The following is a 24,169-nucleotide window of genomic DNA, read 5'->3' as shown; positions in this document are numbered from 1 at the left end:
TCCTATCGATTCACTCCAGTATATTATTTCACTTCATACCACCTCCTCGTTTCTCTTTCATCTAATTCAATTATATTACATTGTGTTTGACTACATAACATTATAAACGTATACATCATTTCAACACATTTCATTTTTTTACTCCATGTCATGAACTCTCTTCATTTCATCATATATTTCCTCATCACCTCATTATTTTAATTTACTACATTTAATCATTTCATCATATGAAATTTACTTGTATTTGTTAAATTTATTTCATCTTTCCATTTTAAATTATTCAATCCTTTTACTTTATTTCATAAAATTTTATTCACAGTTTCATTCCTTTCATTGTGTTATAAAATCATGTCATTTTAGATTTTATTTCATTTTAGTGTCTTATTTACATTTTTGTTTTGTTTTTTGTTTTTTTGAGGCAGAGTTTCTCTGTGTAGTTTTGGAGCCTGTCCTGGAAGTAGCTCTTGTAGACCAGGCTGGTCTCAAATTCACAGAGATCCGCCTGCCTCTGCCTCCCGAGGGTTGGGATTAAAGGCTTGTGCCACCACCATCTGGCTTAGTGTCTTATTTGATCAACATTTCTTAGCTCTTTCATTACACGAAATTTAATTTCATTCATTAAATTTTATTTCAGCTGTCCACTTCATACCATCATTTAATTTTATTTCACAATGTTTGAGTCCATGTTCTTTCATTACTTCATAAAATCACCATTTCATTTTTTATTTTGATGACCCTTATCTTTGATCACCATTTTGTTTAGTGTCTTTTCATTGTTGCATTTCGTCGTTTTCCCTTCTCACCGCATGTGTTGTAAATTGACATTTCATTGGTTTACATTACATTTCTTTTCATTATTTCAGTTCATTATTACCTTGTCATATTATTTTGTCATAACACTATTTCATTGTGTTTCATGTATTATTACTAAGTTTCACTAAAGTTCATGTCTCTTGTTGTATCACATCATAACCTGTCATCATATCATTGTTTTATGTTGCATCTGTTCATTTTAGTGCATTATTTCATTTCCCAGGATCACTTCCTTTCATTTCATTATTTCTTTCCACTCATTTAGTGACATTTCATCGTATTTGCTTCCATGGAATTTCAGGCCATGACATGAGTCTACATCTCATCTCAACTCACTTTATTATCTCAATTGCACGTCATTTCATGTCATGATTTCCTCTCATAGAAGATGATAACCTGATTATTTCATGTCATTATATTACAAAGCACTACACTTAATTTTATATTGCCATTTTATTTTATTACGTTATTTATATAGTTTCATTTTCAGTACATTTATGTCACTACCTATATCATAAAATCCACATTTTATGACTTATTTTCAACATTTCATATCATACCTGTTCATTCCATTTTGTTACTTCATTTCTTATCATCACTTAATTTCAATATTTTGTTCATTTCAGTTGATACATTTCATTTTACTTGAATAGCTGACCTTTCCTGCGGTACCTGGACACACAATACACTACATTTCAATATTTTATTTATTGATTCATTTATTTATTCCATTTCTATACAGAATTTATGAGTTGACGCCAGGCTGCCCTGGAACTCCCAGTGAAGTCCCAGTTGACGTCCAAATTTGACATCCTCTTGCCTCTGCCCCCGCAAAGCTGGAATTATAGGCCTGGATTACCACCTACCTCATTTCATCATTTTAATTTCACGTCATAAGAGCGTTCTGTTTCACCAATTCCTTTTATCATGCTCTCACTGTGCCAGTTCATTGCATTCATTATCTGTCTTCCTGAAATCAGGTTTCATCCACTACATTAAATTTCATCCCATTCTTTTGATGTATTAATTTCAGCCCATTTTCTTTCATCACAGATACTCACTAAATTTCAGTTCCAAGTTTCATATACTTTCACTGTTATAAAAATCATTATAAAGCTGGGCGTCGGTGGCCCAGGCCTTTAATCCCAGCACTCGAGAGACAGAGGCAGGCAGATCTCTGTGAGTTTGAGGCCAGCCGGGTCTACAGAGCAAGATCCAGGACAGGCTCCAAAACAATACAGAGAAAACCTGTCTCGAAAAACGAAAAAAAAAAGCCATTTAAATTTTTATTTTATTTTGTTCTATGATCTTCATTTTGCCTGCCTTCTTTCCATCGACCCATTTCATCATTTTATTCTTTCATTTTGCTTGATTGTTTCAAACCATTGCATTACATAATATTTAAAGTACAAATTTCTTCTTTATTGCATTGTATTTCATCTTGTAAGTTTAAACCACTATTTCATTTATTGTCTTACATTATATCACATCCTCAAGTTTTATTACTCCATTTCATTTCTTCATTTGATTATTCCATGTCATATCAGTTCCTTTTGAATCTGAATTCATTTCTCATAATTTCTTTTCATTTGATTACATTTCATTTTGCTTAATGGCACGCCACTACACCTAATTTCATTATTTGAATTTATTTCATATGAACATTCCAAGTCATTATTTCTTTACAACATCACTTCATTATTTCAAGTCATTATTATTCCGTTACATCTTGCTGTAGTTTTGTCACGCAATAAATCATGTCATCATCCTGTTATCACTTACTTTGATTATTTCAAGGCATATGATGAAATTTTATGATGTCAGGTCATTTCAGTGTACTATTTCCTTTCCCTTTTTTTCTTTTCCTTTTCCTTTTCTTTTTTTCTTTCTTTGTTTATGATCCCCTGGAACTGGTGTTGCAGACAGTTGTGAACTGCCCTGTAGCTGCTGAAACCTGAGTCCACATTCTCTGGAAGAACAGACAGTGCTCTGAACATACAGAGACAGCTCCCAGCCAAATGTAGCCCTATTCAGCACAGTGACTCCCTGGGTGTAATTAGCATACCTGATACTGACTGTGCTGAAGAGCCTGACTTGGAATCTGCAGCCAGAGCCTCCTCCTCCCTCTGCAGGTAGAGTGCTGAGAGTCAGGGTGTGCACCATAGCATCCAGGTCTGTCAGTAAAGGACCCTTTCAAACATAATAGAACAGCAATATCGACCAGGAGTCAGGCACTTGGTAAAACATTTTTATTTTGAAAGCGGTGGCGTTGAAAAAGGAAGCATGCTTGCTCCCAGGGAGCAGGAGCCCAAGGGCGCCTGCTATTCCTTCCTGGGGCCAAAGGCTGAAGGGCAGCAGGCAGGTGGGAAGGAGAACCGTGGCAAGAAGGCCCCATTCCAGAAGCCCTGACAAACCATGGCCCCTTATCCACTAGTTGGGGGCTGCAGGCAGACTGCACTGGCTTAGGCTCCCTGGTTCTGAGGTCTGTGCTTCCTGCTGTGGAGCACCCTGCTGTGGATCCAAGAGGCAGGGGGGCTGCTGCAGCAGGAGCCTGCTTGGCAGTGCCTCAGCCAGGTCTTCCTCCTTTGCCAGAGCCTCGGGTTTCTGGCTCCCGGTCCTGAAGGCAGGGGACCGGCTTCCAGGCTCGCACTGGCCTGTGCTGGACTCAGAGAACCAGGGCGATCCCCCCAAGCCTGCTGCCTGCCACGGAAGAATTACCCCACAGAAAGAGCAGTTTTCAGCAGGTGAGCACTTTTTCAAGGGCCACAAGCAAGGCTTGCGCCCAACCTGCTTTCCCGAGGCTTCCCCAGCCTCTCTCACAAGCCCAGAGCAGACATTTGGTTCCATGACTCAAACACCACCAGCCCTTGGGTAGCTACAGCTTCTTAGTGCAGCTTCTCAGGGGCTTTCTCGGTGACAGTTGGTTTCAGTTTAGGACAGGGTCAGCTTTCTTAGCAATCTCAATGTAATGAGGCAGAGTCGGCCGCAGCCAGGCTGCTGTGGACCCTTCTTACACAATTTACGCTGTAAATATTTTATGCAGTTTCTCGGTAATATATTTCGAATCTTATAACATTTAGTACAAAAAGTCAGGCATAGATAACAATTTGGGTAGAAGAGATAGAACAGGCTAGATCCAGGCTGCTAACGTTTCTTCTCACACTTTTTCTGTTGTAATATTTTTTTTATACTTTTCTCGGTAATAAATTTTGAATATTATATTATTTAGTACAAAAAGTCAGGCATAGGTAGCAATTTGGGTAGAAGAGGCAAACCTGTTAGAGCCAGGCTGCTGTAAAATCTTCTATGGTTTTCGGCGATAATTATTCTCAGTCTTCTCAAGATCAGAACAGCAGATCTTGCTTAACAGTTTGGATAGAGTGAGGCAGAGCCTGCCTCTGCCCCTGGGCTGTCCCCATTTATAGTCTAGCCCGCCAGCCAGCCAGGCGGGGGCAGAGCTCTGCTGTCAATGGCTGCTCTAGGGCTGGCCTAGCCCATGGGGGCGGTGTCTAAGGACGATGGCAAACACCAGAAGAAAACGATTTAATTGTTTTGTACTGAAAGCAAGAAATCAGGCACTGCTGCCCAAAAGAAAAGGGCGAATTCACACAAATTCACTCCCCTCCCCCAGACTGCAGTCAGGAAGCAGCCCTGCCGGTGGCTGACTAACTGAGAAAACCGCTGGCTGCTGAAAAGGTAGGTGAGCCTGCTCATCGAAGCAAATAAGCATTTGGGCTGTAAAATAGCAGCTGCTGGCTAAAACCGAGTTTAAACAGCAATACTGTCAAATTGCTGTCAAGACCCGGTTTCTGATACATGAGCATGACCCGCAGTGGAAACTGTCGATCTCTTGATTTAATAGCCATCTGCAGTTTGTAGGTGTTGGGGACCATATACCAACTTCAAGTTTTAATTTTCGTAAACTTTTGGGTTCACACTGAAACTCCTGTTTGTGTCCTTTTCTTTTGGAACAATGCATGTCCAAGGACAAAATTTTTGAGTAAAACTGGATGTTTTTCTTCTACAATTACTGTTAACCTTTTTTACCTAACTATGGTTTGGAACTATAGTTTTGGACATCTTGATGCGTTTTCCTTATTTGACTTCAACATCATTTCAGTTAATTCCATTTCATTATTTTATTACATGAACTTTTAGCCTCGTTTATCAAATTGCTCTTCATCTCATTTCACATTATTTTTTACATTCATTACATTTCAGTCATTTTAGTTTCCTTGTTGATTGTCATTTTTTTAAGTCTATTGGCTTATATCTTACTTAATGATTTTTTCCATTTGATTACATTAGATTCTATTGCATTGTTATATTTCATTTCATCTATTCAGTCTTTTATCTCATTGCATTTTGTCTTACTGTTCTGTAATACCATTTCATTTTTTGATATTTCATGTATTTCATTGTTACTTTTCATTTTAATTCTTTTCACTCCTTCCATCCCATGGTCACTTTCGTCACTTCATTTAATTATTTCTTGTCCCATTGATTTATTCCGGCATGTTATTTCTTTCATCTTTCTCCTCATTTTTCTTTCTTCTAATTCAATTATACTACATTGCATTTGATACATGACACTATATAATATATACATACAAATCATCTCAACACATTTAATTTTGTATCCTATGTCATTCATTACAGTAGTTCTTTTTTATATTTTATTTTAATGACATTATGATTAAAATCGATGTATTAAATTTAGTTTATTTTCCTCTTCCTTTGAAAGTTTTTTCATTCCAACGTTTTGTTGATTTCATTTCATTACAATGCAATCCATTTTGTTATATGAAAGTATTCACTGTATTTTATTTTCCTTTTGTTTCAGTGTTTAATTATCTCATTTTGTTTATCTTGATTTTGTTGTTTCATTTTATTATTTTTGCATTGCTTTGGAATAGCCTGATGCAATTACATTTTATTCTATCATATATCATTGCATTTCATCTATAGTTTCATATCACCAGTTCATCTTATTTCATCATATAATTTCATTATCAGTTTTTGCCTCATTTATTTCAATAAGTACATAATACACCTTTCATCCCTTATTTATGTCATTTCATGTTATATGTGTTCATTTCAGAATATTATTTCATTACTTTAAACCACTTAATTTCATGGTTTCTCTTCATCTCTGTTGATATTTCTCATTGCATTTGAATACTTGAACTTTCCAGCCATACCCATAAAATTTCATTTTATTATTTCATTATTAGATTTCCCTATGTTTCATGCCACTCCATATATCATGACACCATGCTTTTATCTCTTGTTTTCCTCATTTCATGGCATATTTCTTTATTTCAGCATGTCATCACTTCATTTCAGTTTATTTCTTTTTATCTCACTAATTACAACTCATCGTATTAGATTATATGACATTTCCTGTTGTGATATTTTGTTTGTGACCTAACAAATAAAGCTTGCCTGAAGATCAGAGTGCAGAGCTAAGCACACAGGGGTAGAAGCCAAGCAGTTGTGGTACTCATCTTTAATCCCAGCCCTCAGGAGACAGAGGCAGATGGATCTCTTTGAGTTCAAGGCCATCCTGGGGTAAGAGAGACTGAATCAGTCTAAAAGAGAGGCAGCTCACAGAAAGGTGGTCCCAGCACTTGGGATCATATGCCTTTAATCCCAGCAGGAAATAGGTGGAGACAGGAATGATATGGCTGGGTGGAGAGAGGAATGATATGGCTGGGTGGAGAGAGGAATACAAGGCAGGAGGAGACAGGAACACACAGCATTAACTCTTAATCTTGCTTATTTAGTCTGAGCATTGGTCGAGGTAAGAACTCCAGTGTCTGGCTGCTCTGCTTCTCTGATCTTTCAGCTTTCACCCCCTAACATCTGACTCTGGGTTGTTCATTAATAATACTAATTAGGATTGCATTACATCCTATCACCACATGAATTGTAATGAAATGAAATCAACAACATATTGTAATGGAAAAACTTTGAAAGGAAGAGGAAAATTAAACTTCATGAATTCTATTTTTATTATAATGTAATGAACATAAAATGTAATAAAAAGAACTACTGTAGTGAATGACAAAGGATACAAAGTTGAATGTGTTGCGAGATGTGTAAATATATAATATGTAATATCACTGCATTTTTAGTTGAGTTATTTCTTTTTTTCCATCATCATATCATTTCAATACTTTACATTTCATTATGTCCCTATATTTACATTATCTTTATACATTACATTTATATTATATTTATGTAATATTTTAAAAATACATTATTTTTAAGTAAATTTACTTAATTTAACTGAGTTTCTTCCTCCCAAGTCATTTCACTCCACCATTTTATTTCATTTTGTTTGGTTGTACTATTTTATATTTTTTCCTCTTTCTTTTTTTTTGGTTTTTGGAGACAGGGTTTCTCTGTATTGTTTTGGAGGCTTTCCTGGAAATCACTCTGTAGACCTGGCTGGCCTCAACTCACAGATATCTGCCTGCCTTTGCCTCCCGAGTGCTGGGATTAATGGTGTGCACCACCAACGCCCAGCTTTATTCATATTTCTAGCTATATTGTTTTCCTCTTGTCTCAATATTTTAAAAAGTATTTAATTTCAGATTTTATTTCACTTCATTTTCTCATTTGATCATTTTGTTTAGGGTCTTGTTATTGTTTCATTTCAGTGTTTTATATTTCATTATGCTTGATTTCATTGCCTTACATTTTATTTTGTTTATTGTTTCTCTTTGTCTCATTACATTTTATCTTATAAATTTCAACACCATTTTATTTTATTTCCTGAAGTCAGATAACTTCATTATCATATTTCAGGTCATAAAATCCTCATGGCATTTTAATTTTTATTTTGTTTTATTAACTCATTTCGCTTCTTTTCATCCATTCATGTCATCATTTATCTTTTCGTTATAGTGGGTTCCGAGTAGATCTGAAACAACCAAGGCACATGAGAGTTCACTCAAAGCAAGGTTTTTATTGAGTTTTCAGTGAAACTGACCAGTCAGGGACCTCAGTACAGACTGGGAAGCTGACTGAGTCCCAGAATACTCACTCAGGAGGGGATTTAAGCAAGAAAACCACAAACATCTGTGCCAACCCACACAGGATACAAGTTTTTCAGTGTAAGTAAACAGATAAGTTTGTTCTTTGTGGATAGAGACAGTAAGTATGTCTTGGGGAAATAAAGTTGAATAACAGGCAAGTTGTAGTACCAAGTAGGATGTTCAGCCCTAGTGGAAAGTTCCAGCTCCCCAGGATCTGGAAAGTCCCACCTCGCCTGGGGTCTGGAAAGTCCCATCTCCCCGAGGGTCTGGGACCCTGAATGTTGTTTTAACTTCCACTTAAAATGGAGTCTGGAAATAAGATGGCAGTACTTAGGGCCAGTTCCTTTTACTTAATCTCAACATAGTGGATTGTATTATATACTTCATTTGATTATCTTCTTTTTCTCGTAACTTTTCATGTTATAATTGTGTAACACTACCTCAACGTATTTCCCTATTCAAATCATTGTCACATTTCATTTCATTATGTAAATTATGAGTAAAAATTAGCCCGAAGTCCTTTCAGCTGCTAGTGTAACCTGAGCTTTAAGGGGGAAAGTCCCAGTTTCCAGCAGCCTCACAGGCTCATGTCAGTCACTTAGACAATATACCAATGAGAAAGGCAGGGGATTGGCCTTGGGCAATGCAATGAGTACTAATCAAAGTGGCCACACTGTTCTGAAATTAATGACACCTCAGATTGAAGGCAATGACTGATGTCTCCTCCTGCCCCTGCTCTGCTATGAAGCTGAACAGGTAAACCGAAATGAAATAAAGAAATGAACAAAATAAAAGCATCATGAGAAGGGAAGACTGGAGAGCGGGCTCAGTGGTGGAGGCTTCGTTGCTTGTTGGGGTCCATAAAGATGACTCCACTCCTGACTAAAGGCCAGAGAGTTCAAAACTGCCAAAGATCAAAGCATGGCTACTGTAGAATTGTCAATCTTGGCCTTGGGTGTCTTATATAAATAACAACAGACTTGGTCTGAGGTGTGGTTGCCCTCGATCCTCAAGGCCAGATAACAAGAAATTAGATACAAGTTATGGTTACTGAATCCTTGGAGTTTACATGATTAAAAGTCTGTTTGTTCCATATGCATGATACCATGTTCACCTTCTCCGTTAAAGTATTTTCGAGTGGTGAAAAATAGCTGGGCGTTGGTGATGCATGCCTTTATACTAGTTCTTGGAAAAAAAAAACAAGATGTTTTTTCATAAAATTTCATATTTTTAACAAGGATTTCAGTCACTAAATAAAAGTTCAATCTGTGAACTAAAAGTATGTCATTTTCTAAAACCTTAGCTTTTCATGAAGAATCATTCCTTTTTATAAAAAGGGCAGCTTTCAAATTAAAAGATCGTTTTTGATCAAAACCAATAGTTTTAACGAATAGTCAACCTCTTCAATAAAAGTCCAACTGGAAATAAAAAGCTGAGCATTTATGAAAAAACTTCCTTTCCGAACACCTTCGTTTCAAAATAAAAACGCACTGACAACTGTCTAACTTTCCTGATCAATGTTTCATTTATTTTGTAGTAAAGAACGCAATATACAAGACCGAGCTGAGTATGGTGGAGCAGACTGAAATATAAAAACCAGGAGGAGGACCCGACTGTCTTAAGGGTTGGCTGTTTTCGTTATAGACATGGGGGAGTAGACAGGCAGACAGAGGAAGAGGTTGAGGGGAGGCAGAGACAGAAAAATCTGGGAAAGTCCCATGGCCAGACCTAGCTGTGCTGCACCAAGAGAGAGGGGGACCCAGAGCTAGAGCTGAGTCTGACCTAAAGAGGGTGGGGACCAAGGTACTAGCCAAAGGACTGGTGGTGGCTGAGTTACACTGGGGCCATTGGAGCAGGGGAAAGGAAACCAAGCACCACACCTGGGCTGGAGAGTTCAGGAAAGGGAGAGGATTCTGCCTGGTACTCAGGGAGCCCAGAGAGGGGAGGTCAGCATCCGCTTTGATTTGTTAATAAGCACTTTACAGGTGCTGAACAGCTTAGGGACTGGTGGCTGGTGGGGAGTTTGGAAGGTTGGGAGAGGGTAAGGGATTCTCCAAGGGAGGAGGGCAAGCCTTGCAGTTCCCTGTCCTCATTATGTGCTGGAGGCCTGAAACCAGAGGCCTTGGTGGGAGAGGAGGACCTGGCAGAAGCATCCCTTTGCAGGTTTCTGTTCCTTATGCTGGCTCTGCTGATGTGCTGGGGCTCGGGAAGCTACTGGCACCCTATCAAAAACAAACAAACAAACAAACAAACAAACAAAAACAAAACTAACAAAAAACACAAACAAACAAAAATCCCACCAGAAAAGGACTTACTTTCAGCAAAGGGGAAGTGTATTGACTATTTAAAAAAATCCCATGGGAAGCCGCCTGAGAGAGAAAAATCCACTCAACAATAGCATGGGCCTCTTGTGTTCCGGGTCAATGTTAGCCCAATTGTATGCTTAAGAATGTTATACACATAGCGTTGGTGTGTGTGTGTGATGCCATGCTGTGATCCAAGCACTCTGCCTGCATTGGTAGGGGATGAGAACTGCAAATTCCAGACCAGCCAGTTAGAGCTGTGACTACCAGGCCAGATACAGCTGGATTCCAGAGGGTGTTCCCAGCAAGACTCTCTGGAAATTTTCTTTAAAATTCCAATTCATGGGGAACCTCAAAAAAGCCATGATGGCCATTGTACCACGCCAGACTTCCAGTAGTGTCACTGATCTATAGTACTAGAAATAACATTCAGTTTGCTGACATCCAAGTACTTGCATAAATTGATGACATTGTGATTGCATGGAATCAGTGACACCTGGTTTTTCACCAAGATAGAAATGAAAGCATACTTTTGAGAAAGGACATAAAATGCCTTCAACAAATATTTCTTGCAAAACTTGATGGCCACAAGTGGGATGCCATTATGTCTCTCTGTCTCTCTGTCTCTGTCTCTGTCTCTGTCTCTGTCTCTCTCTCTCTCTCTCTCTCACACACACACACACACACACACACACCCCTCTTATAGAAATACAGTTCAAATGGTTCCAACATTCTACTCTACCCAAAGCTGGAGAGTTTGCAGAGAAAGAAGTACCCGCTAGCTTCATGGGCAAGCATTTTCTGATTAGGACTCTGGTTGCCGAGGAAACACTGCCACCATCTGGCAAATGATGTCACTAATCTGAAAATCTTAGTCCCAGCAAAGGAAATGATATGTTTGTTAAGTATCCAAAGAATTGAAGAAAAAAAATTTTTGCTAGCTCTTCACCTGGCAGAGGATTCCTTTTGGCTTCCTTGGGAACCAGGAATGCACCCAGCACCCATAGACTTATCTACATAAAATAAATGTTATAAAAAGTCAATTGTCACCTCCACAGCTCATTACTCTCTTAGGAGGCAGATCTTTGGGCTAGCTTGTAAGGTGAGGTCAGTAGCTGAGCAGAGGTGGGAGAGTCAAATCCATTCTAAGTGTGGGTGGCAACATTTCATTGACTTGGGTCCCACACTGAATCAAAAGGAGAGAGAGCTGATTATAGATACAATGCTATCTGCATATGTATGCATGTATGCATACATCTATATTTGCAACAAACAGAGTAAAGTTTCATTATATCTTGCTTTTTTGGGCATCTGTACATGCAGTAGTAACTCACTGAGAATTTTAAGCCATCCCATCAAAAGTCTTAGATTGAGCTGGTGAGGTGGGGCATGCCTCTAACTCCAGCACTTGTGAGGTGGATGCAGGAGAATCATGAAAATCATGAGTTGAAGGCTAGCTTCAGTTATTCAGCAAGTTTGAGGTCAGCCTGGGCTGCATGAGACTCTGTTTCAAACAAAACAAAAACATCCTTTGTGGTAACTTGAAATCCCAGCAGAAGAAGCAAGGAAATTTGGACTTTGAGATTAACCTGACTGCACAGTGATACCCTGTCTCAAATAAAACAACTCCTACCATGACAATATTTTAGATGACCTTGTTTGTTAAGCTGAGTGTGATCCCCTAGTGACTGACACTCACTTAAAATTTGCCTTTTCCCCTACATCTTTTTAAATGTTCTAGAATTTAATCATTTTTTTCTAGCTATTTAAAAAAAGCTGGCTTCCCGCTTGCAGGTATCTTCTTGGCTCTGTCTTCCAAGGGCTGAGATTAGAGGTGTGAATCAACAGCCCCAGCTTGCTTTATTTATTTATTTATTTATTTATTTATTTATTTATTTATCTATTTATTTATTTATCTATTTACTTTGTGGCAGTCCTGCAATCGAAGCTGACCCAGAACTTGAACCTCCTGAGTGCTGGAGCTTTGACCCATTTCTTTCTGGCTATGATTCATCTGATCAAATATTTTCTCATTGTAGATTACTCTCCTTCATGCTTGTACTTGCAAAAACACACATGCTATTATTGTTTATTTTACTGTGTAAAGTGACTTGTAATATGCTCTGTCTTTTTTATGTTTTGTGTCTTGTTCTGTTGTTTTCTGCTTTTTTGTTTGTTTGTTTGTTTGTTTGTTTTGAGATAGTGTCTTGCAGCGTTGTCCAGTCCGATTTTAAATTTGTTATCTCCCCAGTCCTGGGATTACAAATGTTTTCCATGACACCTGGCTTCACAGTGTATCTAGATTAGTTCTCCTTAAAGTGCAAGTAACTTTTTTTTATTGATTACACATATACATACAAACCTTTTGGAATAAAAATTCCCCAGATATTTTCAAGTTTAATTTTTTTTGTATTTTTATTTTTTAAAGCTGAGAAAGATTTAAGAAATGTGTAGGGGTTGGAGAGATGGCTCAGAGGTTAAGAGCACTGACTGCTCTTCCAGAGGTCCTGAGTTCAATTCCCAGCAACCACATGGTGGCTCACAACCATCTACAATTCAATCTGGTGCCCTCTTCTGGCGTGTACACAGAATACTGTATATGTAATAAATAAATAAATCTTTAAAAAAAAAAAAAGAAATGTGTAGCCTTGGCTATCCTGGAACTCCTGTAGACTAGGCTGGCCTTGAACTCAGAGATCCTTCTGCCTCTGCCTCGGGAGCACTGGGACTGAAGTTGTATGCCACCACCTTCCTGCCTTATTATGGCATTTTCAAACAGAGAGTACTTTAGTAGGTTTTCCTCCACCCTCATTTCCCCACCTATTTTCAGAACTAACAGATTTGAGTCTTTGGGGACTTCAGTGTTTGAGATGGGGACATAAACCTCAGAGATGTTGGTTATCTGGTTCTTGCTCAACAATATCTCCAGTTTCAACTCCCTGTTTATCTCACTCTAGTGTTGAACTGGGAGTGACTCTGTTTTGTCCTAATTTTAACTAACTCTGCCTTGTGTTTCACTAGCTGCTCCCCCCCCCCTGATAACCACATCCCCACTGAGCAGAACATTCTCTACAGCTGCACCTGCAGTTTCAGGAGGTCCACTGCTGAATAGCATGCAAGAAAGTCTTAATCAGCTAAAGCTTTTGGAACACTTGTTAACAGAAGTTTCTGCCGCCTGGCCTGCCCCTGCATGATGTAATGTGGTTTGGGGTCTATAAACCCTGCCCTGCCTCTCTCAGGGGTCAACGGTTTTTTTTTTAAATTTTATTATTTTAATTTTAAGTAGCTTGCTTCACATGTCATTCCCAGTACCCTCTCCCTCCCCTCCTCCCGCACCCCCTACCATCCCCCCCAGCCTCCCACCCTATCACCATTCCTTCCACATAGGGGATATCTAGAGTCTGTCATTTCACTTAGGGCAGGGTCCAGGCAGTCCCCTAAGAGTCCAGGCTGAGAGAGCATCCCTCTTTGTGTTATGGACACACAAAGTTGGTTTCTATGCCAGGGATAAACACTGATCCACTGCCCAGGGCCCCATAGGCTTCCCAGGCCTCCTCACTGACTCTCACACTCAGGGGTCTGGATCAGTCCCATGGTGGCCTCCCAGCAGTCAGTCTGGGGTCCAAGAGCTCCCCCCCTGTTCAGATCAGCAATATCTGCTGGTTTTCCCAGCCCATTCTTTGCCAATTTGCTCAAAGCTCCTCTGTCTCTCTGTCACTGGGTTCCATGGGTTCAGTTAAGTGTTTAACTGTGGGTGTTTGCCTCAGACCTGTATATCAAGAACTTTGAGTTTTTAAAGAAAGAAATCAAAGAGGATATAAGAAAATGGAAAGATCTCCCATGCTCTTGGATTGCTAGGATCAACATAATACAAATGGCAATCTTGCCAAAAGCAGTCTACAGATTCAATGCAGTCCCTATCAAAATTCCAGCACATTTCTTCACAGGCCTTAGAGAACAATAATCACCTTTATATGGAAAAACAAAAGGCCCAGGATAGCCAAAACAACCCTATATAATAAAGTAACTTCAGGAGACATCACCATACCTGACTTTAAGCTCTATTATAGAGCTATAGTCCTGAAAACAGCTTGGTGATGAAACAAAAATAGACAGGTAGACCAATGGAACCGAATTGAAAACCCTGATTTTAACCCATATACCTATGAACACTTGATTTTTGGCAAAGAAGCTAAAACTGTACCATGGAAATGTCGCACCTGCTGTGCGGCCTGCATCCGAGAATGTAGCGAGGTGGTCGGGATAGATGACACAGAGACCGGTCGGTTGCTTTAAGAAAACTTTATGCTTCCCAAGTCAGCTTAGGAGGAGATCCCAGTCCGCTTAGGAGAGCTCTCAGGAGAAGACTCTCTAAGAAAAAGGAGCTTCCCTTTTTAAGGACTTCTGCCATTCATCTACATACCATTCTTTCCTCCTGGCTGGTGGTCTAATCTCCGGCCCCAGAATCGGGGAGACACCACAGGGAAACAGGAAGAGGCATCTAGCCGTAGGGGGTGTGAAAGGCATGGTATTTCAGTGAGCAAGCACTAGCTGAGCCCTAAAGCACTGAATTGTTTTCAGTAAACATTACATAGATGCCTGCTCCCAGGCCGAAGGGGAAGTGGGTTTCTGCTCAAGGTCTGGTGTCCCCACAATTCACCCCTTTTTATTTTTAAATGAGGCACTCCTGTCTTAGGTCAAGTAGGGTCACCCTCCCTGGCCCGTCTTTGGGGGACCTTGAACCCCTGTTAGGTGGGAGTGGGCCTTCCCCACAGGTTGCCCGTCTTTGAAGTAGCCCCACCTTTAAAATCATTTGTAATAAGGCTTTATGGCTATCGGGATTGCCATGGGCTAAGGCACTTTGAACTCAGCATGAAGCCAGAATGCCTACTGCCACTGTTACCATTCCTAGGACCCCCACTGACATAGCGCTTCTCTGTCACCTGCCCATCCCCCGATCTGGACCTTAGCATTCTACCACCAGCCTTTCTTTGCTACAAGGGTGATTTATAGTTACAATTTGACGGTCAAAACAGTGATAAAGTTTACAATCATTTTAAGATCTACTTAGGAAAGCATTAGAGAGTGCACTTGCACAGATACATTAGGTACAATCATTGATGTTACACATGTAGCATTATAAAAAATATGAACAAGAGGCTTGTTGCACTATTTACAGAGTACCAATTTGTTCCTGTGGTGATGTAGTCTGTCGATTTAATGTCAGTAGTATCAGCCGAACATGCAACCCGAGTCAAAGTCTTTTTGTCGCACCAGGACAAACCACATTTCTCCAGAAAATCACACTGTGATTCCAGAAACAGGAACTACCGAGTCTGATATTTCAAGTGACCATGTCCTGTTCAAATACTGAAAAAAGGCTTTTGCCACTCATCACAGTCCATACCAATGTCTAAATGTTTTAAATGGGTCCTTTTTCCCCCAAAGGGAAAAGCTGGCAAAATGAATTCTGTTGTTTTAAGGTGTATCAAAGGCTAGCTGCTAATCTTCCAGTTTTGTTGGCTATGGGATGAAAACTCACGGGTTCAGGAGGTTGATGTAGCAAGCCTGATGAGAAACTGGAAATCTCGAACTGACTGTTTTATTTCTTTCTCGGGCTGTAGATTTGATGACATCAAGGGTCAGGAACACTGATTTAGGAGATCTCGAACTGGCTTGAGCAGGCTCCCACGGTCTCAGGTCCAGTTTTCTCTGCTCCATGCATCTCACCAGATGTTGTGACCGCTACTGAAGCTTTATTCTTTTCCTGTAAGAAAACACAAACATGCCCTCGACCCCAAATTAGGGTCTTCTCTACTGTCTAGTGTATGGATGTTTCCATTTGGCCTGAGTAATAGTTATTTAACTTTCATTATGTCAGAATCTGTCTGAAGCAGATTCCTCACTGGCATTTATATTTTATAAATATTTAAATGAGGAGTGGATTATTTAATGAATCATGTGGACTCTGGGGACATTACTCCCTTTTATTTTTAAATTTTGTTTGAACTGTTGAAGTTGGACCATAACAGTAGAAGGATTTGTCTACCCTCCTTAGTCAACTATCTAGGTGAATTGGGATCACTATTTAAAGTATTAGTAGATGTCCTTTAAAAGGGACATAACCATTAAGTACCTTTGAGAATCATTTAAGGATTGTAAACTATACTATGTCCCAAATAGTCCTTTTTTTTTTTCTAACCTGTAGCTCTCACTAGCTGACAAGGCCTCATTTGCATCTGAGCTGACAAGGCCTAATTTGCATCTACACAGACACCTTTGGGGGTGGGGGCCTGCCAAAGTGGCAGGACAGTTCCCTGAAAAAACCTCTCTTTCTCTCTCTCTCTCTCTCTCTCTCTCTCTCTCTCTCTCTCTCTTTCTCTGACTGGCTCTGAGGGCTTAACTTGAATTTTTTGTTAAAATATTAACCGACTGACTGGATGTTTCTTTTGGCTATATCTAAATCGATTTAGGTAGTTTTTAACTGTTTGAAGGGATTTAAGTATCCCTTTAATCATATCCAAGGCAATTAGAACAGTTGCTTTTGTCAACATTTACGCATTTACATTTCACACTTCATACATACTGACGTGGCCACGTCCATACATACAGACCATGCATACATATCTCTCCTTGCCTAGGTTATGATTAGTTTGTTGAACTGAAACTTCTTTAAGAGAACAACTCCAGTCAATCTTTGAATTAAAACAAAAGGTTGAAAAAGTCCTGTATGTCCCTCATCATTTCTTCATTAGAGAAGTTTTGAGCTACACTCAGGGGCTACAGCCATACCCACTCCTTGTAATTCTGTAGATGCAAAGTGGAAAGGCCAGGCTTTTGTCAAAAGTTTTTAGAGATGACTCACAAAATTCAATAACCTACCCTATATAAATGTAACCAAACATTTTTATTTTATATACCTTTGTCTTTTTCTTTACTGAATACTAACATCTCACTTATTAACTTTACCAATTTTTTTTTAATTTACCCATCTTTAATCTATCCTCCCATTGAGGATGATCCTCCAATCCACCCTCCAACTGAGGGCAACTTCTTATCTTAGGTTCCCTTTTTTTCCTGACCTTTGTTAGGTGAGGGCCTAGACATTTAATCCAATCCACCCTTTAACTGAGGGTGATCTCTTAGGTTCCCTTTTTTTTTCCTGACCTTTGTCAGGCAAGGGCCTAAACATTTAATCCAATCCACCCTTCAACTGAGGGTGATCTCTTAGGTTCCCTTTCTTTCCTGACCTTTGTCAGGCAAGGTCCTAAACATTTAATCTGGTACCCCTAGCTTGATACCCCCTTTTTAATACATACTTATAGCCTTACTTGTTGGCTATCCTTTTAGATCTCTGAGTTTTCCTTTACTTTCCTGACCTTAGTGGATCAGGTGAAAGACTGGCCTTATTTATTAACTTCACCAATTTTTTAAATTTATCTATCTTTAATCCATCCTCCCATTGAGGATGATTTTCCAATCCACCCTCCAACTGAGGGCAACTTCTTAGGTTTCGCTTTTCTTTTTTGACCTTTGTTAGGCAAAGGCCTAGACATTTAATTTGGTACCCCTAGCTTGGTACCCCCTTTTTAATACATCCTTACTTATAGCCTTACTTGTTGGCCAGTCTTTTAAATCTCTCAGTTTTTCTTTACTTTCCTGACCTCAGTGGATCAGGTGAAAGACTGGAGATTTTTTATTTTATTTCTTATTTTACCCTCCTTTTTTTTTAAACTGAGTTTCTCTCTATCCTTTTGGAGGCTGTCCTGGAACTCACTCTATATACAAGGATGGCCTCCATCCTACCTACCTTTGTCTCTCGAGTGTTGGGATTAAAGGCATATGCCACCAACACCCGACTCTAAAGATCATAGTGAACATCCTTCCAATCTGGGACATTTAAGTCTCCCCCAGTAATGAACCATGGACTCGCACGTTCAATCCATTTTAAAAAGCCTTCCAAGGTTTTAGACTTTACTGTAGTCCCATGTCCTTCAAGTAACTTTTTAACTTGATACTGTAATTCGAGCTTCCCAGAACTATTCCCCATGGTTTCTTTTCTTTCTTTTTTTTTTTTTCCCAATCTGTCCCTGGCCAGAAAAAAGAGACGAACCCGCTCACTTACCTCGCTTTCACAATCTCGGTGGGATCCTCCAATTGTCGCACCTGCTGTGCGGCCTGCATCCGAGAATGTAGCGAGGTGGTCGGGATAGATGACACAGAGACCGGTCGGTTGCTTTAAGAAAACTTTATGCTTCCCAAGTCAGCTTAGGAGGAGACCCCAGTCCGCTTAGGAGAGCTCTCAGGAGAAGACTCTCTAAGAAAAAGGAGCTTCCCTTTTTAAGGACTTCTGCCATTCATCTACATACCATTCTTTCCTCCTGGCTGGTGGTCTAATCTCCGGCCCCAGAATCGGGGAGACACCACAGGGAAACAGGAAGAGGCATCTAGCCGTAGGGGGTGTGAAAGGCATGGTATTTCAGTGAGCAAGCCCTATCTGAGCCCTAAAGCACTGAATTGTTTTCAGTAAACATTACATAGATGCCTGCTCCCAGGCCGAAGGGGAAGTGGGTTTCTGCTCAAGGTCTGGTGTCCCCACATGGAAAAATGAAAGCATCTTCAACAAATGGTGCTGGCATAACTGGGTATTGGCATGCAGAAGACTGCAGATAGATCCATGTCTATTGCCTGTACAAAACTTAAGTCCAAATGGATCAAATACCTCAACATAAATCCAACCACACTGAATCTCTTAGGAGAGAAAGTGGGAGATACTCTTCAAAGAGTTGGTACAGGAGACCACTTATTGAACATAAAAGCAGTGGCACAGACACTGAGATCGACAATTAACAAATGGGACCTCATGAAACTAAAAAGCTTCTGTAAGGCAAAGGACACAGTCAACAAGTGAAAAAGGCAATCCACAGAATGGGAAAAGATATTCACTAACCCCACATCTGACAGAGGGCTAATCTCCAAAATTTACAAAGAACTTAAGAAGCAAGTCTCCAAAACACCAAAGGATCCAATTAAAAAGTGGAGTACAGAACTAAATAGAGAATTCTCCATAGAGGAGAATAAATGGCTGAGAGACACTTAGAAAAGTGATCAGCATCCCTAGCAATCAAGGAAATGCAAATCAAAACAACGCTGAGATACCATCTTACTTCCTTTCAGAATGGCTAAAACCAAAAACACCAAAGACAGTTTATGCTGGAGAGGATGTGAAGAAAGCAGAACAATCCTCCACTGCTGATGGGAGTGCCAACTCGTACAGCCACTTTGGAAATCAGTATGGAGATTCCTCAGGAAAATGGGAATCAGACTACCACATGACCCACTCTTAGGCATATATCCAAAAGCTGCAAAATTCATACAACAAGGATGTCTGTTCCACTATGTTCATAGCAGCATTATTTGTAATAGCTAGTACCTGGGCGCAATCTTGATGCCCCTCAACTGAAGAGTGGATAGAGAAAATGTGGTACATTTACACAATGGAGTATTACTCAGCAGATAAAAAAACAATGGAATCTTGAAATTCGCAGGTAAATGGATGGCACTAGAAGAAACCATCCGGAGTGAGGTAACCCAGTCACAAAAAGACAAACATGGTATGTACTCACTCATATATGGATTTTAGACATGGATCAGTGTAGGAGGAAGTCTGATGCCGCCATTAAACATGTGACTTATTAGAGGCGCATACAGATGAGGTAATAAAAGGGCGGTTTACCACACCGCTAACCACACCCACTTTAGGCAGGACTAAAGATGTATATGGCTGGACATAAAGACGTATACGTACGTAGGCGGAACTACGTCACTAGCCAGGCCCACTTTTGGGCATGGCTAGGCGCGTTACGGGGGAAGGCATAAAAGACAGCACACAGGAAGTCTTGCTCTCTTTTCCTGGACTAAGAGAGATATGCATGGTATCCCAGAGAAGAGGAATGAGGCAAGATCCTCTGAACAGATTGGGAACACGGCGAGGGGGGAGGGTGGGAGCTGGGAAGAAGAGAGGGGAGAAGAGGAAGAGAGAGTGGGTCATGGGGGAACAGGAAGGTTGGGTGGGGGGTAGGATAGGGGAAGAAGGAATCATAGTTTAGAAGACAGAGCTGGCACCAGTGTGACCTCTAGTGATCTAAAGGGATGATACCAACTGGCAAGCTAAGCAATAGTGGAGAGATCACCTTGAATGCCCATTCCTGATAATGAGCTTGATGTATATAACCATCGTGGAGCCTTCATCCAGTGACTGATGAGTGAACAGTTTTTTACGGTATGAATCGGGAGCTCAGTCACTGGCAAATAAGGCTCAGTCTGACCGTCACTGAGCAGCGTTCTCCTGTGTCTGGTAGGGCACAACAGTTAAACTTTCTCCTCATTTGTTTCTTTCTCTGTCTTCTTTTCTCCCCTAAATCTTTTCAGTGTTGTCTCTGACCTTTTGGAGCTAGTATCGTTTCCTCTTTCATTATTGTGGGAGGCAGCTCTCTGCCTGTTGTTCTTGAGGTAGAAAAAACGACCTACAGGAAGAGGGGAGGTTGGAAGGCAGATTGTAAGACTTCAAAGAAGGGAACAGCAGGGATCACGTGTTATTTCCCCTCCACATCTGAACCACAGAAACCCTGCCACCTTCCGGACCATCTGCTCCCGTTTCTGCTGTTCTGCCTTTCTCACTGGTGTGAAAGAGAGGAAGAAGATTTGTTTTACTTCATTTCAGTTTCAGGAAATTCAGGGTGTCGTGGTCCCAAGAACTTCTACAGAAAGTGGTAGAAGAGTAGTTTCATAGCAAACCGGAAGCAAAACCATGGTGTATAGGAAGAAAGGATCCAAAGGATATGCCGCCAGCCAGCTAGTTCCTCTGTGTCCTGCACCACCTCTCAATGAAGCCATCATCATATTATGAATCCATCTGGGCATCAATCTATTCATTGGTCAGGGCCCTCATGGACTATTTGTCTCTGGAACCTCAATCACAGATTTACTCAGTGACGAATCGCCTCCTGGTCTTTAAACTCAAACAAGTTGATAATGGAGGATTAGTCTCTAGAAAACACAAAGCAAACAGCTCTCTTTGCACCTTTCATTAAGGACTTGTTCTTCTAATTCCAAATCCCTCAAATTGAAATCCTTATTTGGATTTGAGGAGAGTTAAAGCCCAAGTGTCTCTGTATGAACTGTTGGTGTATCATAGTCCAGGCCAGATCATCTTATGGGATTTTGCTGCTAGTTAAATTCCACCCACTAGGGGTTGCATTTTACTGGATTTTGAAGTACAAACCATGAAGACATTTGCACTGGGCAGGCCCCACATGGGTACAGTTCTGTGGCTGCCTAGATTTCCTGACCTGGAGCTGATGTTCTGAGACCCACCTTGTTATGAACTCAGAAGCTCCAAGAATGGAGATTTTCTTTTGTGCCCCATCCCCACCCCAATCCCTGCCTTCTGTCCTGCTTCTCTTACCTCTTCCTATTGAAAATGTAATTTACAGGCCATTTTAAAGATATTTATTGGTGCTTTAACTCTGCCCTTTCCTAAAAAGGCCACACTCAATTTTAAACAAATCCCAGAAAATGGGTCACTCGGTGTTCCCTACCAATCCCGTTAGCGTCTACAACTCCTCAAGGACCTGTAGCAAGCTCAGCCAAGAGTTCTTGCTCCAGACATACAATCTTGACTTGACTCCTTGAAAACAAAGTCCACTGTGGGCAAATAAGGGAAAGGTTTTAATCATCATGAACAATTCCTACCAGAATCATGACAATTTTATGCTGGGCTAAGAGAAAGGTTTCTCAACATATTAATTGTATGAAGAAAGTTTTTCTAACTGAAAGATCATTTAGAGGAACCAAGTATGATTGATCACAGTAGAGACATCAAGACTTGGAGGGTTACGAGACACACTCTCAGATCATTATTCCATAGACACAGCATGAAGCCACCACTCAGGTTTCTCTGCTCCTTCCAAGGAATGGATGGAAGGACGGCATGTAGGTTAGTCACTCCTTTCCAGGTTCCCTTCCAATATAAGCCTTGGTTTTCAGCAGTTTCTGGGGGCAACCTGGTCTTCAGAAGATACTGTGGACATCTCTCCTCTGTGGATGGTGTCCTCTCATGGCTGGTTCAGGGTGCATTGAATTGCATTTCTGGTAGCCTTCTTGAGGCACCCAGGCCTTCTTTCTAGTTGCTGTTACTGGTTCCTCGACATGTGATTCTTTCGAAACCAAATTTATTTACCTAATGTGTATGCATGTTTTGCCTGTGTGTATGTATGTGCACCACATGCATGCCAGCTGTTGGTAGAGGCAGGAAGAGATCACCAGATTCCCATGGAACTGAAGTTAAGGTGTTCAGAGTTGCCACGTAGGTAGTGGCACTGGAACCTGGGTTCTCTGCAAGAGCAGCCAGTGTTCTTAAGCACTGAGCATCCTTTCCAGTCATGACCTGAGTCTTTTTTTTTCCTTTTTTTTTTTATTTTCCAGTTTAAATTTAGATAAGAAACGAGGTTGCTTTACAAGTCAATTCCAGGTCCCTCTCCCATTCCCTCCCCTCCTCCCATGCCCTCCCCCCAACCCCCCCCCCCCCGTTATCCCCTCATTCCCCCAGGGAAGGTGAGGCCCTCCATGGGGGTGTCCATAGTCTGTCATTTCATATAGGGCAGGGCCTAGACCCTTCCCCAAGAGTTCAGGGTGAGAGTGCACCTCACATTGTTCTATGAGAGTCCAAAGTCTGTGTGTATACTTGGGATGGGTACTGATCTGCTGCCCAAGGCTCAATAGATTCCCTAGGCCTCCTCACTGACACCCAAATTCAGGGGGTGTTGATAAGTCCCATGCTGGATTCCCAGGCTGATGCCTGGGATTCAAGAGTTAACCTTTGTCTGGTCAGCTGTTTCTGGGGGTTAAACCAGCCCAGTCTTAATCCATTTCATCACCAGTCCTCCCTCTCTGTTACTGGTTTTCTTGAGTTCAGCTCAGTACTTAACCAAGGGAGTCTGCCTCTTCTTCGATCAGCCACTAAATGAAGTTTCTGTTTCCCAGACTCTCTGGCCATAAGATTGTAGGCTGGCACTCCCCAGATCTATGCATGACCTGAGTCTTGACAGTGTTTTTTGTCCCTTCTGAACTTCATGTAGGCTCTGAGCCATCAATCCAGTGCAGCAGTGTGAAGTCTTAGAGTTTTTGTCTCCGCAGTGCTAAAGGTACTGGCAGGAGTAGTGACTCAGTGCATCAAAATTACCCAGTTTCCTGACCTAAACCTATTCAGGGTCCTCATCAGGTGGTGGGTGAAGCTTTGAACAGGCTTGTCTGTGAGTCAGCACTTCTAAGAGTGACAAACAGGGTGCCACAGCTTCACCTTTTCCGCCAGCCCCAGCTCCACAGCGCAACAAGGAAAAGAGGTAGCTGATCCAACCTGCTTTCGAAGGCATTCATGTAGTGTCCTACTGTGGAACTGAAAGCCAGAGCCTGAAGTCCATTTTGCAGGGTTTGACACTGCTAATTGTTTATCATTTTATTAACAAGGTACTATCAAAGTTCCTGGCATTTTGACTACAGCCAAATAGGTTCGGGGTTGGAGTAGGACAAAGTATCCAGTTCTTTGCAGTTTCCATTCACTATAGAAAGTGTCCCCTTCTTTGTTATAAACTATGACAAATTCCATTACTCTCTGTCTGGTTCTTTTGCATTCCCTGGCTTTGGAGACCTCAGCAAGGCTGCAGCAGTCTCAAACAGCAAGCTAATCCATGCTGGAGTTGAACTGAGAGCCTAATTTTACTTTATCACTTATTTCCTTTTGCCTTCTGGAGACAGAATCTTGTTTAGCCCAGGCTGATCTCTGACTTGCCTTTCTCCTCCCTCAGCCTCTCTTTTCTGGGTTTACTTTACAGGTCTTCAGGAGTGACAACAAGCACCTTTACCTACTGAGGCTTCTTTCTGGCTCTGGAATTGGGCTTTTCTAGCCTATGACTGGATTAACTACAGCAAGTTAATCCCAAGTGCTGGGAT

The 24,169-nt window shown here is 40.8% G+C and overlaps 2 long non-coding RNA genes across 2 annotated transcripts; one reads left to right on the top strand and one right to left on the bottom strand.

Annotated features, from left to right (window-relative positions):
- Positions 1-1,251: 1,251 nt before the first annotated feature.
- LOC110339643 lies at positions 1,252-4,227 on the bottom strand. Its single transcript, XR_002381677.2, has 3 exons — positions 4,089-4,227; positions 2,879-3,003; positions 1,252-2,782 (listed from the first exon to the last, which is right to left on the bottom strand). It is a non-coding gene; the product is annotated as an uncharacterized LOC110339643 (long non-coding RNA).
- Positions 4,228-4,384: 157 nt separating this feature from the next.
- On the top strand, positions 4,385-12,547 carry LOC121133160. The gene is made up of 2 exons (XR_005869927.1): positions 4,385-4,509; positions 7,726-12,547. It is a non-coding gene; the product is annotated as an uncharacterized LOC121133160 (long non-coding RNA).
- The last annotated feature ends 11,622 nt before the right edge of the window (positions 12,548-24,169 follow it).

Source organism: Mesocricetus auratus, unplaced genomic scaffold (genome assembly GCF_017639785.1).
Source record: "Mesocricetus auratus isolate SY011 unplaced genomic scaffold, BCM_Maur_2.0 Super-Scaffold_100020, whole genome shotgun sequence".
Lineage (NCBI taxonomy): Eukaryota > Metazoa > Chordata > Mammalia > Rodentia > Cricetidae > Mesocricetus > Mesocricetus auratus.
Note: the sequence above shows the minus strand (reverse complement) of the source record. Positions and strands in the feature narration are given on the sequence as shown.